General features: G+C 37.3%; 1 pseudogene; it reads right to left on the reverse strand.

The window, feature by feature from the left end:
• Positions 1 to 14,412: 14,412 nt before the first annotated feature.
• Positions 14,413 to 14,600, reverse strand: LOC118997292 (uncharacterized; annotated as a pseudogene).
• Positions 14,601 to 17,184: the final 2,584 nt, after the last annotated feature.

Genomic DNA, 17,184 nt, shown 5'->3' on the forward strand with positions numbered 1-17,184 from the left:
TTTTGGGTCATCCAATGATTGCCAAGTTCCTTGTGCAAATTAAATTCTGATACTAATCCTGGGGAAACATTCATTTACTCAGGGTTGTGAAAGAGAGGCTATAGATTCTCATGGTTTTGCTATACAGGCTGTCCTTGCTTTGCATGATTTTGATATACAAGCATTTCATATACCACAGTTTAATTAATAACATTAGTCCCCCAACAACTTGATTCAGTTACCATGGTATATTAACACTGAGTAATTGCATAAAATACAGACTTCACTGCTCTTGGGTCCACAAATCACAACATAAATAACAGATGTGCATCACAATCAGTGACCAATCACATCATATCTTTGACAGCCTGTTGGTGATTGGGCACTGTGAATCTGTTATTCAGTTTATACACAGACAGCAAAGCATGTAATTGATTGCCTTCCTGTTAGCCAGTGATAATATCCATGTGCCATTTTCACAATAGATACAGAAACAGGAAATTGGCCAACAAAGATAAAACTGCAGCAAAGAAACAAAAACTGGTAATACTGGGAGAATAATTTGAATGGAAAATACATGGAGTTATAGAAGAAATAGATGAATGTGAAAATATTGATCATACCTCATCAAAAGACTCTAGAGATGCAGTCAGAACTCAGTGAAGGGGAATTGATCAAACCTGTAAATGAGGAAAGAAGTTGTGGTGAAAAGAATGAAGATGTTCCAGAGGAAGTGACACTGGAAAAAATTCACATATAATCAACTCTTGGAGGTACTTAACAACAATGAAAGTACATAGGATAAAATATTGGAAGCTGATTCATACTTAGAAAGGAGTATGAAAATTTGTCAAGGCATATCAAAGGTCCTTAATCCATGCCAAACTTTTATTATGAGAAAGAGGCAAGCACTGATCAAAGTACTCTTAGTTTTGTACAAGGAAAAATATTTTAATTCTCAGTGTGTCCAATGTTTTAAGTTGCAGTTATTAAATATATATTAATTTTTCTATTTTTCATTTTCCTACATGTTTATAATAAACAGTAAGAGAAATTTTTGGTTTTTGACAATTTGTAAAGGTCACAGAACACTCGCAATTGTTCGTTGCAGTGGAATATGTTCAGATATTTTGACAAGCCCATCATTATTGTGACAATATTAGGAAACTAACAAATTATATGAAGACAAATATTCATTTTGTTTAAATTTTGGAAAAGAATTTATTTTTGTTTCCATTAATTCTTTGTTTAATGGCTTTATTGAGATACAATTTATATATAATACAATCTACACATTTAAAGAAGATGTGATTTAATAAATGTATTCATCTAAGAAAGAAACATCCAAATAAAGTTTTAGAACATTTCTATCCCTCCTAAATGTTCTTATATGCCCTTTACAAATACATCTATGGTACTGGACTTTCACTTAAATGGAATCACAAAAAATACACTTTTGTGATTGGTTTATTTTGCTAAACAATTTCTTGCTGTTTTTAATCTCATAACCAAACAATTTTATTTTTTTGAAGAAAAATAAACATTTTATTTTTTTATTGCTCTTCAGTTATAGCTGTCTGGCCTTTTCCCTCATTACTTTCCTCTGCCCCATCACTCCCCACTCCCACAGTCAATGCCCCCGCATATTGTCTGTGCACATAAGTCCTCTATCCATGTTCCTTGGTTAGCCCTTTTTCTGTTTTCGCCCATCAGCCCCCTCACTCCTCCCCTCCGGTCACTGTCAGTTTCCATTTAAAGACAAAGAGAGAATCTTAAAGGCAGCAAGGGAGACATAGACAGTAATATACAAGGGAGATGTGATAAAGCTAGCAGCTGATTTCTCAACAGAAACACTACAAGCCAGAAGGGAATGAAAAGAAGTATTCCAAGTAATGAGAAGCAAAGGCCAGCAACCAAGATTACTACATCCAGCAAGGCTCTCTTTTTTAATGGGAGGTGAAGTAAGGAGTTTCCCAGACCAAAGGGTAAAAGAATACACCTCCACCAAACCAGCATTGCAAGACATTCTAAAGGGAATGCTATCAGAAGAGGAAGGAAAAGAGTGAGAGAGAGAGAACACAGGTACAAAAGGAAAAATGGCAAAGAATAAGTGCCTATCAATAATAATCTTTAATGTGAATGGGTTTAATGCTCCAATCAAGAGACAGAGATTAGCGGAATGGATAAGAAAAACATGACCTGCATATATGCTGTCTACAAGAGACCCACCTCAGAAAAAAAGACCTACGCAGGCTGAAAATGAAAGGCTAGAAAAAATATTACAAGCAATTTCTTAGATTTAATGAAATTTGCCAGTGATACCTGAGACAAGGGTTTAATCTCCAAAATATACAAAGAACTCACACGACTCCACTCAAAGAAGATGAGCAACCCAATTAAAAAATGCGCAAAGGACTTGAACAGACACTTCACCAAGGAGGACATACAGAGGATCCAGAGACACATGAAAAGATGCTCGATATCACTAGCTATCAGAGAGATGCAAATTAAAACCACAATGATATACTACTTTACACCAGTCAGAATGGCTACCATAAACAAAGAAACAAACAACAAGTGTTGGAGAGGTTGTGGAGAAAAGGGGACCCTAGTTCACTGTTGGTGGGATTGCAGACTGGTACAACCACTATGGAAAACAGTATGGAATTTTCTAAGAAAACTAAAAATGAACGTGCCTTTTGACCCAGCAGTTCCACTATTAGGAGTATATCCTAAGAAACCTGAAGCACCAATCCAAAAGAACCTATGCACCCTGATGTTCATAGCAGCACAATTTATGATAGCCAAGAGTTGGAAGCAACCTAGATGCCCATCAGTAAATGACTGGATCAAAAAGCTATGGTACATTTACACAATGGAATTCTATGCTGCAGAAAGAAAAAAGGAGCTCCTACCTTTTGCAACATCATGGATGGAACTGGAAAGCATTATGCTGAGCAAAATAAGCCAGGCGGTGAAAGACAAATACCATATGATCTCACCTTTAACAGGAATCTAAACAACAAAACAAACAAGCAAGCAAAATATGACCAAAGACACTCAAATACAGAACAGGCTGACAGGGACCAGAAGGGAGAGGGGAGAGAATCACAGGGGAAAAGGGGAAGGACTCACATGAACAAGTATAAAGGACACATGGACAATGACTAAGGTGGGGGGGGCAGAAATCGGAAGGAGGTTTGGAGCACTGGGAGGGCAGGGCTGGAAACATAACACAGAAAACTGTACTTGAACAAGAATTAAATTTAAAAAAGATTTAATAAAATTTATTGGAGTGACATTAGTTAATAAAATTATATAGGTTTCAAGTGTACAATGCTATGACACATCATTCATGTATTGCTTTGTGTGCCCACTACCCAGAGTTAAATCTTCTTTTATCACCATATATTTGATCACTTTTGATAGTGGGACAGAATATTTAAATTTGAAGCTCTTTTAGAAAAATAAAACTATTTTACAATGATAGCAGAATATCAGATATCAGTAACAAGAGAATATAACACTGCTACATTATTTTAGTTTAACACCACCAAATCTGGCTACCCCCAGAACCCCTGGTTTTCTATTCAGTGCATTATAATTATTAGCAGGGAAGCTTAAAATCCATCCACTGGCCCACTACTAAATAAAAGTTAGACCTGAACACGTTTCATTATTTTCATATACTTCAAAACTTTAAATTGTGTGATTAAACATAGCCCTAGGTATGTTGCAAGGATTAACAATAAAATATTTTATATAACTCTGAATGGCATATGATGCTAATAACCTGAGTATTAAAATATTTGTTATGGGACATACTTGCAGGTCTTATCTCTATATTAGTGGTTCCCTCCACCTTGCAGCAACCCTCCCAAAAGTCTCCCTTTATCAAGTCTTTAAAAATATATTTTATGTACACTTATTACCTAATGATCCTTATGTATACATTCACATTGGAAGGTGAAATTCCTAGATCTAACTTGAATTGGCCAATGCTTGCCAAACACAGGAACCTCTCACTAAGTGAGCCTGCTCTACAAAGTTATTGGAAATTTTTTCTCTCCGATTCAACATTTTTGCCTCCCAAAAAGTTGTGCACTTGCCTCAGGAAACTTGTTTCCTGTTTTGTATGCAGTCATTGCTTAATGAATACTCATATATTCACCAAAAAGTATGATTTAATTCTTTGTGGGGAAAGAGTTGTTGGGCTCTGAGGAAAGAGGGAACAGGGAAGCCCATAATAGTGGCCTTTAGCTCCTGGCCATAGTGAAACTATGTAATTTGGGTTGTTAAATGGGTTTATGTATCACTTAGAATAATCACAACTTTATTTCTTCTGGGATATTGTACACTAGTGTTCATTAAGAAGTCAATGAACCCAGCCAGATGGCTGCTTATAAACAAAGTGATGTGGAAGGCACAGCAGAAGCTGGAAAACAAAGAAAGAGATGGGTCCAGGAACGGACACATTGGTGTGCCCCATGTGATATGTCATACAGTATTCACCTGTTAACCCCACTCTCAACTATTTCTTATGCTTATTGTTGCAAATTTGTAAATCGGAGAAGTGCAACACCTTTTGGCTCTCTGAGTAACACCATGGCAGTTGGCAAGAACAAATACATTAGAAAAACTGCAAAAGATGAGCCAGGAACAAAGTGGTTAACTCATTTTCTAAGAAAATTGGTATGATATGAAAGCACCAGCTATGCTCAATATAAGAAATATTGGAAAAACACTAGTGTTGAGAACTCAAAGAACCAAAACTTCATCTCATGGTCTCAAGGGTCATTTTTTGAAGTGAGCCTAGCTGATCTGCAGAATGATGAAGTCCCATTTAGAAAAACCAAACTAATTATTGAGGGTGTTAAAAATGGATTAACTAATTTCTATGGCATGGATCTTACCCATGACAAAATGTGTTCCATGGTCAAAAACTGGCAGACTATGATTGAAGCTCATGATATCAAAACTACCGGTGGTTATTTGCTTTATCAATTCCATGTTGATTTTACTAAAAAACATAACAAAGAGATTCAGAAGATCTCTATGCTCAGCATCAACAGGTCCACTAAATCTGGAAGAAGATGATAGAAATCATGACCCAAGAGGTGCAGACAAATGACTTGAAGGAAGTGGTCAATAAATTGATTCCAGATAGCATTGGAAAAGACATAGACAAAGCTTCCAAATTTATTTATTTGTTCAATAATATCTTTGTTAGAAAAGCTAAAATGCTAAAGAAACCTAAGCTTGAACTGGGAAAACTTATGGGGCTTCATGGAGAAGGTAGCAGTGCTGGAAAAGCTACTGAGGATGAGGCAGATGTCAAAGTTGAATAAGCTGGTAGATATGAGTCTCCAGTCCAAGTCTATATGTTAAATGGAAACAAATAAAAAATCCTATTTGTGAAAGAAAAGTACACTAGATAAAATGCATCCTCTCAATATTGTCATTCCAATGGTACTCCTCTAATATAATCACTGCTTCCATATTGGCTTGTATTCTTCCAGTCTTTTCTAATTTTTTATATTTATCTATTTTAAAAATTTTGTCATAATGTGTGACTTCCAGCCAAGATGGAGGCATAGTTGGAAATAATGTACCTCCTTGCACAGCCAAATTTAAGGACAATAAAGATTTAGAAACGAAAACACAACCAGATCAGAAAATTTAACTGTACTGAAGCCCAACAACAATGAACCATTCATCCAGACCGGTAAGAGGGGTGGAGTCAGCGGTGGCAGCGGAGAGGGATCCTGGTAAGAAAAGGCTGTGGGTGGTGACCTGGGCACATAAAGGAAACCAGCAAACCCAGTGAGGCTCACAAGGTGGTTGGCTGACCATGGACACACATTTATGTGCAGATAAACCAGGTGAAAAAATGGAACAGTGAGACAGACCGTGCAATGCAGGGCCCCAGCGCCGGGAAATAAAGCCTAAAAGCACCAAAACTTTTGGGGGTTTAGGTGCCTGGAGAGCCTCCCAGTCTCACAGGAGAGTTTGTTGGAGAGACCCACATGGTCCTAGAATGCACACAAGCCCACCCACCTGGGAACCAGCACCAGTTGGGCCCAATTTACTTGTAGAAAGCAGCAGAGGAAACTGAAATCCAAGAGAGAGCAGAACAAGTGCCATTGCTCCCTCTCTGACCCTGCCCCCACATACAGCATCACAACCCAGTGATGGGGTTGCTCTGCCCTGGTGAACACCTAAGCAAAAACGAGCAACAAGACAGACGGTGCAACCCAGGTTGCCCTTAATGGGAAATAAAGCCTAAAAGCACCAATTGAAAAGGTGCTGGCTTGTGGGAAGTGGCAGAGGGGACTGAAATCTGAGAGAGCACAGAACAAGCACCATTACTCCCTCTTTGACCCTGCCCCCACATATAGCATCACAACCCAGCGATGTGTGTTGTCTAGCCCTGGGGAACACCTAAGGCTCCACCACTCATACATAATAGGTACAAACAGACCAAAAATGGCTCAGTCAGAAGAACAAATCAAAGCCTCAGAGCCAATACTTTTAAGTGACCAAGAGATAGCTAACCTATCAGATGCATAGTTCAAAATACTGGTGATCAGGATGCTCACAGAACTGGTTGATTTCAGTCACAAATTAGATGAAAAAATAAAGGTTATACTAAGTGAAATGAAGGAAAATGCACAGGGAATCAATAGTGATGGAAAGAAAACTGGAACTCAAATCAGTGGAGTGGACCAGAAGGAAGAAAGGAACAAACAAACAGAAAAGAATGAAGAAACAAGAATTTTTAAAAAATGAGGAGAGGCTTAGAAAACTCTAGGACATCTTTAAACATTCCAACATCCAAATCATAGGGGTACCAGAAGGGGAAGAGGAAGAGCAACATGTGAAAAACTTATTTGAACAAATAATAAAGGAGAACTTCCCAATCAGGCAAAGGAAACAGACTTCCAGGAAATCCAGGAAGCTCAGAGAGTCCCAAAGAAGGTGGACCCAAAGAGGAACACACCAAGGCACATCATAATTACATTAGCCAAGATGAAAATGAAGGAGAGAATCCTAGAAGCAGCAAGAGATAAGGGGACAGTCACCTACAAAGGAATTCCCATCAGACTGTCAGCGGATTTCTCAAAAGAGACCTTACAGGCAAGAAGGGGCTGGAAAGAACTATTCCAAGTCATGAAATCCAAAGACCTACAGCCAAGATTGCTCTATCCAGCAAAGCTTTCATTTAGAATGGAAGGGCAGACAAAGTGCTTCTCAGATAAGGTCAAGTTCAAGGAGTTCATCATCACCAAGCCCTTATTATATGAAATGTTAAAGGGACTTATCTAAGAAAAAGAAGATAAAAATATGAACAGTGAATGGACAGCAAACTCACAATTATTAACAACCACACCTAAAACAAAAGCACACTAAGTGGACACATAAAACAGAAGTGGAGCCACAGAAATGGAGATCACATGGAAGGTTAGCAACAGGGGAGTGGGAGGAGTAAAAGGGGGGAAAAGGTACAGAGAATAAGTAGGATACATGGTGGGGAGAAAATAGGGGGAGGGCAAGAGTAGTGTGAGAAATGCAGAAGCTAAAGAACTTATGACACATGGACATGAACTAAAGTGAGGAAAGGTGGGTGGGAGGGGGTGTGCAGGGTGGAGGGAAATGAAGGGGGGAGAAATGGGACAACTGTAATGGCATAATCAATAAAATATATTTTAAAATTGTGCCATAATGCATATAACATAAAATTCTCCTTCTTAACCACTTTAAATTTATGGTTCAGTAATGTTAAATGTACTTACATTATTGTGCAATTTCCACAACCTTTTTTATCTTTCAAAACTGAAACTCTATACTCATTAAACAACTCCCCATTCCCCTCCCATCCCACCCTGGCAACTACCTTATCTGCTATTTTTTCCCTCAAATCTAAAATATAGATTGTTATGAGAGCTAAATGCGATAATGTATGCAAATTTTTTGGTATGGTGCTTGATACACAGCAAGTGCTCAACAAATGTTAGATATTATTATTTATTATTCTGTCATATGATTTTTTTAAGTTTTATTTTTTAAGATTCTATTAATTTTTATTTTTAAAGAGAGGGGAAAGGAGGGAGAAAGAGTGGGAGAGAAACACCAATGTGTGGTTGCCTCTCACATGCCCCCAACTGAGGACCTAGCCCACAACCCAGGCATATGCCCTGACTGGGAATTGAACCAGTGACCCCTTAGTTCACAGGCCAGCACTCAATCCACTGAATCACACCAGCCAGGGCTGTCTTATGAATTTATTTAAACACCATGAATCAACTTGGGTGAAATTTGGTTTACATAAATACAAATGGAGCCTATAATTAGAGAAAATAAGCCAAAAAAATGCAGACAACAATAGACCATACATGGAAGAGGAAAAAGGTTGGATACTTTTATCTCAGAGATAGGGAGTTGGGATAAGGATCCTGATCAGCCTTGGCTTAGTTGGCATCTGTGTATGAACCTCACTTTCCTTCTGGTACCTGTGGACAAACAACTCACAAGACTTGAGCTATTTTCCATTTGTTCTAATGCAGAAGTGGCACATAGCAGTGAGCTTTTGTTTAGCTTTGTGTTATTAAAAATGTGAATTCCCTGCATTTATTAACCAGAATATTTCTTTTTTGTTTTGTTTTGTTTTTTATTTATCTTTAGAGGGGAAGGGAAGGAGAGAAGGAAAGAATGTATGGTTGCCTCTAGTGAGTCCCCTGCTGGGAACTGGCCTGCAACCCAGGCATGTTCCCTGACTGGGAATTGAACCTCGATTGTGTGATTCACAGGCCTGAGCTCAATCCACTGAGCTACACCAGCCAGGGCTGTTTGCTTTTTTAAAGCTTTTATTTATTTATTTTTAGAGAGGGAGGGAGGGAGAAAGAGAAGGAGAGAAACAGCAATGTGTGGTTGCCTTTTGTGGACCCCCTACTGAGGACCAGGCCCACAACACAGGCATGTGCCCTGACCGGGAATCGGACCAGCAACCCTTTGGTTTGCAGGCTGGTACTCAGTCCACTGAGCCACACCAGCCAGGGCCAGAATATTTCTTATAAAATAAGAACAAACTGACAGTAAACAAAAGGGAGGAGGAAGGGAGATAATGAGAGAGAGAAGGGGAAGGGTCATCAATGAACATGTATAAAGGACCCATGGACAAAGTCAAAGCAGGGGTAGGATCAAGGGTAGAAGGTGGGAGTGGGTGGAGTGGGTGGGAGTGGTGGGGAGAAAATGGAGACAACTGCACTTGAACAACGATCAAAAAAAGACTTAAAAAATCGGTATTCAAGGTTTCCTTTACCTGCTAAAAAGTATTCCTCATTCTGTTGGGGCAACAATTGGCAGGAGCTATGTAGGTAGCTATAACTCAGCCCATATCACTCAATTATGCTACTACTTAACCTCTGAGGAAGATGACCCTTGACATTAATTGGGCAATTTATTTTTCTCATATCATCAAACAAACTCATATCCCCAGTATAAGATCACCATCAATCCCATGATATGTAATGTTCTTTTCTATCTTTGCTAGGAAACTTGATATCCAGGATATATATATATATATATATATATATATATATATATATATATATAGTTCTCCCAAGTTAGCACTTTCAAGAACAGCAAAAAGTTTAAAATTTTACATTGTTTGTAAGTTATCATTTTAGCTTAGCACAGTTTCGTGGATGCTTACTAAAGATGGGACTCCTAGGTCAGAGACAAAGGACGGTTTCTTCTTCATACCAATAGCAGCAGCCAGAATATCAGCTTTTGAACTGGTTCTCTAAGTTTCAGTTCTCATAGAGGAACACCAAAAGGATCAGATGACACACATATGCGAGTGACATTACAGGAGAGGGATTATGAGTTTAGAGAACTTGATTTTTTTGTTTCGTATTTATTGATTTGAGAGAGAGAGAGAGAGACATCGATTTGTTGTTCCACCTATTTATGCAATCATTGGTTAATTCTTGTATATGCCCTGACTGGGGATCAAATCTATAACCTTGGCATGGGACAATGCTCTAACCAACTGAACTACCCAGTCAGGGCAGGAACTTGATGTTTTATAATGATCAGTAAGCATGATTGACCTTTACTTTAGAGGGAGAAATTAACTTTTTCATTATGAGATAGTAAACAAACCTGCCCTTTACTCTAAATGGAAACACTGTATCTAATTCTAAGGCTGTTTGCTATATAAAGATCTTTGAAAAGTTAGTCTCGAAGAAAGGCAGTCAGTGTCTCTGCTTATAAGATGTTCACAAAAGAGCTATAGAGAACATGTACCCAGTATCATCTGTCCTGTCAACCTTGCCTTCACTTTAGAACAAGTTCTCGTTTACTCAAGGGAACATTATATATGAGGTATACTAGATTTCATGTGTTCATTTAGCAACTATTTATTGCAGGCTGATAAAAGATGTGCTGGGCCCTGGAAATACAAGCTTGAAAAATACCCATTCTTCCCTCTCAGGGCACTGTGAGTCAGGCAAGTAAATTACCAATTACAGTACAGTGTGACAAATGCCATCTGTGTGATAAGGTGAAGTAGTTAGCCTGAGAATGTCAAGGAGAGAGGGATGGCTTCCAGGTAGAGGGTTCACTACTGCAGGGCCCTGAAAGAGGAGTAAGAGTAAGGGGGAATGAGAAGTGGGGAGGACCAGCCCAGGGTGTCAGGAAGAGAGTGGGGAAATAATACAAATAATCAAGGAAAAAGGATAAGGTCATAAATTAGTAGATCATGATCACAAATTTGGACACTCAAGGGCAATATGAGAACAATCCCAGAGACAGAGAGACCAGTTAAGAGGCTTTGGCAAAAGTCTATCCATGGAATGGTTCTGGCTTAAAATAAGAAAGTGGCAATGGAGATCAAAGACACAACTGAGTGATATCAGGGAGGTAGGATTGATCAGATTTGGTGGTGAACTGAATGAGGCAGTAGGGTAATCTAAAATTGTGCCCAGTTTTTGGTTTGGACAGCTGGGTGACTGGTGATGGTATTAACTGACATAGGAAACAGAGGAGGAGGAACAAATTCTGTGTGAATATAAAGAGTTTAAATTTGGACGCTCTGAGTATGAGGTGCCCATAATCCAGGCAGAGATATAGAGTAGGTAGACATATATGCCATATAAATCTAAAATATTATTTTAATTGCTAGTATTATATTAATGCTTTTTATAATTAAAATTAATGATTTAACATATTAAGTTATATGCAAATCAATAATTATCAGACAAACATTATATAATAGGCAGCATATTTTTTTCCATTCGTAAGTAATGGAGAAAAGCTCAGCTAAAAATAATGTGGGCATAAATTAAGCAGGCAATTCACAGGCCTGAATAAAAATCCAGGGTACTTAGAGTGCTCTCATCATACTCAAATAAATCTTTTAAGGAAAGAAAATAGCACTTCATATTAAGTCAAGGTGTCATTTTAACTGTAATTGCAACTGATATATTGCTAATGCACCATTTGACAATTTGTGATCTTAAAAAAAACTCCAGTAGTTCCCTATATCTCAATTCATGGTTACTAGAGTTTTGTGTGTTTGCATGTAGTGCACTTTTTCAAAGCTTGCATTTACCATGTGAAAGCCATGATGAAATAACTAATTTTGCCATTGATGTTGTCATTACATTATTACCAAAATGAAATAAAATTCCAAATTGTTAGTGAACTGACTAAATTTTAATTTTATGGTGACCTTGTAAAAGTTAAACATTCCCCATTAAATACTATGTATTTATTTAATGATCTAAACCAATGAAGTATTTTCTACTAAATCCTACAGCATATATTTGTCAAAATCAGTGAAAATAGAAATGAATATGGCCAGGCATAAAAAGATATCAATTGTTGCTTCATCCATCACTAATGGTTCCAATCTGTTAAATCCTACTTGCCTTTTTCTGGGCCATGCTATGGTTCATATTTCCCACAACACATCATGGAAGCATTGACCAGTAGTGAACTTCTTTCTACTCATCACTATTCTGCCCTATCTTAATTACTGCAACTTAGTTACTGGAGAAAGAACACTATTGTCTTGATGAAATAGCAAGACAAATAATTCAGATTTGTCAAATGCAAGTTGTAGTTAAGTCAGACAACCACTGTCTGAGCCTTTTTATTTATTTGGCTTTTATTTTCTCTAAATTTCAGCTGAAGTGGGATATGTCTACATTATTTCCACTACAAGCTTTTTAAAAAAGCATCACTACAGGCATATTTTGAAATACAGAAATATTTGTTTCCAGGCTGACATTATAGATGGCAGATTCTTCTCCTCCTGAAGAATGTATTTCAGACAACTGTTTACCTGTCATGTATATTTCTTTAAATTTTTTCTTCTCCATTTTGCCTGAAAACAAAACAAAAAAAGTTGACTGGTTCCTAGTAAATTAAAGTGTGGTCTTTGGAATGCAGTATAATTGAAGAAAAGGGGAGGGAAATGGTCAATTTTCCTGTGCATGTTACTGAGTAATCAAGGATCATTGGCGGAAACTGGTTTTCATTTCAGAACCAACCAACCATTACATTCTTTGACTTTTCTGTGTCTCTGCACTGAAGTTGAATGATTCTAGGAAGGTGAGCATTTGGATGTCTTGTCTGTTTTGCTGTTTCAATTGAAGCCAGCAAAATTCTGGGGATCATTTCATACAGGGTCAAGGTAAAGCTTTTACATGAAAACTATTGGTGTCCCTTTTATGCATGGACAATTTGGCTCTTGACAGGTGCCCAGATTCCAGAAACTTAGCTGTCATTATTCTTCTGGTTTCATTTGAGAGCAGCTTAAGTCTGGGGTGCTCCAGAATCTTCATGGCTTGAATTAAATAAGTAGGGGTTATTAGCAGAGATTCCAAGAACACATCATAAAAACAAAAGAAAATGGAGAACAGCAGAGCAGAATTTGGACATAACATCATCATGCAGTCTTGAGGTTCAATGCAGAATGCCAAATTGTATTTCTGGAGTGGCAGAGTGGAGGAGGGCAAAAGAGAAAAACTGGAACAACTGTAATAGAATAAATAATAAAAAAGTGTACTTCTAAGAAAGATTAAGTCATACATAATTTAAGATATTTTCCTCTATGTGGCAGGATAATATATGCATGTAGAGTGGGGGAGGAGATTAGCAATCTCATAATTTTCCTCCTTTCTCTACTTACCCATTGCTGAGGATTCCCTACTACTGTAGTACCTTCATCTCCACGAGGGGTGCCACTCCTTCATTTTTATTTTTGTATCCTGGCACCAATTGAGTCTAGCAGAAACACTCTACTCCACACAAGGTGACCTGTACAAAAGGTAAGTATTATAGGAATTCAAAAAATAACAATTGCTGAGCAGAACCAGGTTGATTGAAAAGTTGGAACCTTGGAAACTAATACTAGATGGACTTTAACGTCAGACTCCCTAGGTTTGAATCTCAACTTTGTCACTCTGTTAACTATGACATGTAGAGCAAATTATTGACTTCTTTATACCTTAGTTTCTTCATCTGTAAATTGGGGCTGATCAGAGAACCTATCAAATAGGCTAGTAATAGAAATTAAATAGGGTCACACTGATAAAGCATTTGGTGCTTGATACACAGTAAGTGCTATCCTAATGTTAGTTAAATAATAAATCTCCTAAATGCTACTGTGTTAAGTTTTCAGGATGAAACTCTTTTTTAAAAAAGATTATTTATCTATTCATTCATTCATTCATTCATTCATTCATTCATTTATTTTCAGAGAGAGGGGAAGGGAAGAAGAAAGAGAGGGATAGAAAGATGGATATGAGAGAGAAACATCTCAAATGCTCCCAACTAGGAACCTGGTCTACAACCCAGGCATGTGCCCTGACTGGGAATCAAATAGGTGACCTTTTGGTTCACAGGCCTTCACTCAATCCCCTGAGCCACAGCAGCCACAGCCCAGGATGGAACTCTTGACATGTGATATAGTTGTACATAGAATGAACACATTTTTATGCTAGTTTCAAGTCTCATATCAGCAAATGTAATGTTAGAGGATTGTGAAGAAGCTTCCAGAGAAGATGGCACAAAGGTGTAACCAGAAAAGAAAGTCATAGTAGAGGTAAATAAGTGAAGCTACTATATATTCCAAAATCTGCACTGACTGTCATGTGGTAGCCAATAGCTACATGTGCCTATATAAATTTAAATTAATTAAAATAAAATAAAGTAGCCCTGGCTGGTGTGGATCAGTGGATTGAATGCCTGCCTACGAACCAAAAGGTTACCAGTTTGATTCCCCATCACGGTACATGCCTGGGTTGTGGGCCAGGTCCCCAGTAGGAGGCATGTAATAGGCAACCACACATGATGTTTCTCTCCGTCTATTTCTCCCTCCCTCCCCCTTCTTTAAAAATAAATAAATAAAACCTTTAAAAAATAAAATAAAAATTTGGTTCCTTAATTGCACTGGCCACATTTCAACCGCCTAATAACCACACATGGCTAATGACTATCATATTGCACAGTAAAGATCTGGAACATTTCAATGATTACAGAAAGTTTTCAATTAGCAATAATTGCACCTCAGATAGACCTCATTGGCTATGATACTCCCACTGCACAAAGCTTCATTAGAGAAAGATTATTGGACAGTATGGATATAGATTTTTAAAGATGGACCCACTTAATGTAATTCAACTTTTATTTCAACTAAGGCAATTTCTAAATGTGTGATTTGTCAGACTTTCTACATAAAGAGGCTCACAAATTCAAAACATTTTTATGAGGTACACATCCTGATTTGAGGTTTTATAAATCACAGACTCATGAAACTCAAAGTGCCAGGGAAAACTAAAGTCCTGTCCACAAAATAGGCACATAATATCTGCCATTTCTTCCAAGCTGATAGAGTATGAGTGAATGTGTTTTAAGGGTGACTATCTGGATGATGGGTAGAGATGTCCCTGGGAAAGTTCAGGGTGTATACTTGGCTGGATCTTTCTGGGTAGTGAGCAAAGAACTTTCCTGTTGGGGGAAAAGAGGCAGAAGTGGAGATATCACTCAACTTTCCTTCAGTATTTGTCTAGTTCTTAATTATTACAACTGAAGTAGATATAATTAATAAATATAAATGGAATATCAACTAGACAATTTGTGATGTGTTGCTTTTGTTTCGCCAGTAATATCTTGATTGTTGTCTGCTGACACTGTATTTATCAGCCTCCTCTTAAAGAATTTTGTGCAGATTCAGATACTTCTTTCTAAACTATCTCTTTGGCCACCTTCATAAGGTTCAAAACTAAAAAAAATTCTTTAGAAATTGTTACAGATAATTACCTGGACTGGACTGATCTTATTTGATTACTGTAGCCATGATTTTGGTACTTATGCTTGGAAAAATCCAATGAACAGTCCTTTCCATCCATTGCATTTACCTTAATAAGATGGATTTTTGTCTAGAATATATTATGGTATAAAGGCAATGGCAACAGGGAGGCCATGTTCTATCAGAGTGCTTAGAATTCTATCATTACTGATGAAATATTTGAGTTATATAATACCTTATATTTACATAGACAGCATGAAATACCCAGCACTTTAACTTACATCAGTTCACTTAATACTCACAATAATCTTATGATTAAGATCATTATCACATCCAGCAATACATAAAAAAAGATCATGCATTATGATCAAGTAGGATTCATTCCCACTTTGGGGATGCAAATAAATAATATACTACATAAACAAAACAAAGACAAAAATCACATAATCATATCAATAGATATGGAAAAAAACATTTGATAAGGTACAGCACCCATTTATGATAAAAAGACTCAGAAAAGTGCAAAAAGAGGGAGCATCTCTCAAAATAATAAAGGTCATATATGAGAGACCTACAGCCAACCTCATACTCAATGGACAAAATCTCAGAGATTTCCCACTAAGATCAAGAACAAGACAAGGATGCCCACTTTCACCACTCCTATTTAACATAGTATTGGAAGTCCTAGCCACAGCAATCAGACAAAAAAAAAAAAGAAATAAAAGGCATCCAAATTGGAGAGGAAGAAACAAAACTATCACTGCTTGCAGATGACATGATAGTGTACATTGAAAATCCTATAGACTCCACCCAAAAACTGTTCCACCTAATAAATAAATTTGGTAAAACAGTCAGTTACAAAGTCAATACTCAGAAATCAAAGGTATTTTGGTACACCAACAATGAAACATCAGAAACAGAAATCAGGAAAAAAATACCATTTGATATAGCAAAAAGAAAAATAAAGTACCTAGGAATAAACCTAACCAAGGAAATAAAAGATCTGTACACAGAAAACTACACAACACTGAAGAAAAAAATGGAGGAAGACACAAACTAATGGAAGCATGTACCATGCTCATGGATTGAAAGAATTAACATCATCAAAATATCCATACTACCCAAAGCAATTTATAGATTCAGTGCAATACCTCTTAAAGTACCAATGGCATATTTCACAAATATAGAACAAACATTTCAGAAATTTATATGGAACTATAAACACCCCCAAATAGCTGCAGCAATTTTGAGAAAGAAGAATAAAGCAGGAGGGATCACAATACCTGATATCAAACTGTATTACAAGGTCACTGTCATCAAACAGCCTGGTACTGGCATAAAAACAGGCACATAAACCAATGGAACAGAACATAGAGCCCATAAATAAACCCAAGTCTCTATGGTTAATTAATATTTGACAAAGGGGGAAGAAACAAAAAATGAAGTGAAAATAGCCTCTTTGACAAATGGTGTTGGGAGATCTGGACAGCTACATGCAAAAAACCCGAAACTGAATCACCAACTTACACCATACACAAAAATAAATTCAAAGTGCATAAAAGACTTAAATATAATTCGTAACACCATAAAAGTCCTAGAGGAAAACATTGGCAGGAAAATCTCAGACATTCCACACAGCAACATCTCCATGGATATGTCTCCTAAAGCAAGGGTCATAAAGGGAAGAATAAACAAATGGGATCTCATCAAATCAAAAAGCTTCTGCATGGCTGAAGAAAACAGCATTAAAATGAAAAGAGAACCAACCATATAGGAAAACATATTCGCCAATGACACCTCAGAAAAGAGCTTGATCTCCAAAATATATAAAGAACTCACATGACTCTACTCCAGGAAGACAAAAAACCCAATTATAAAATGGGCAA

Source organism: Sturnira hondurensis, unplaced genomic scaffold (assembly GCF_014824575.4).
Source record: "Sturnira hondurensis isolate 20B ecotype Veracruz unplaced genomic scaffold, ASM1482457v3 Scaffold0013001, whole genome shotgun sequence".
NCBI classification, from domain to species: Eukaryota; Metazoa; Chordata; class Mammalia; order Chiroptera; family Phyllostomidae; genus Sturnira; species Sturnira hondurensis.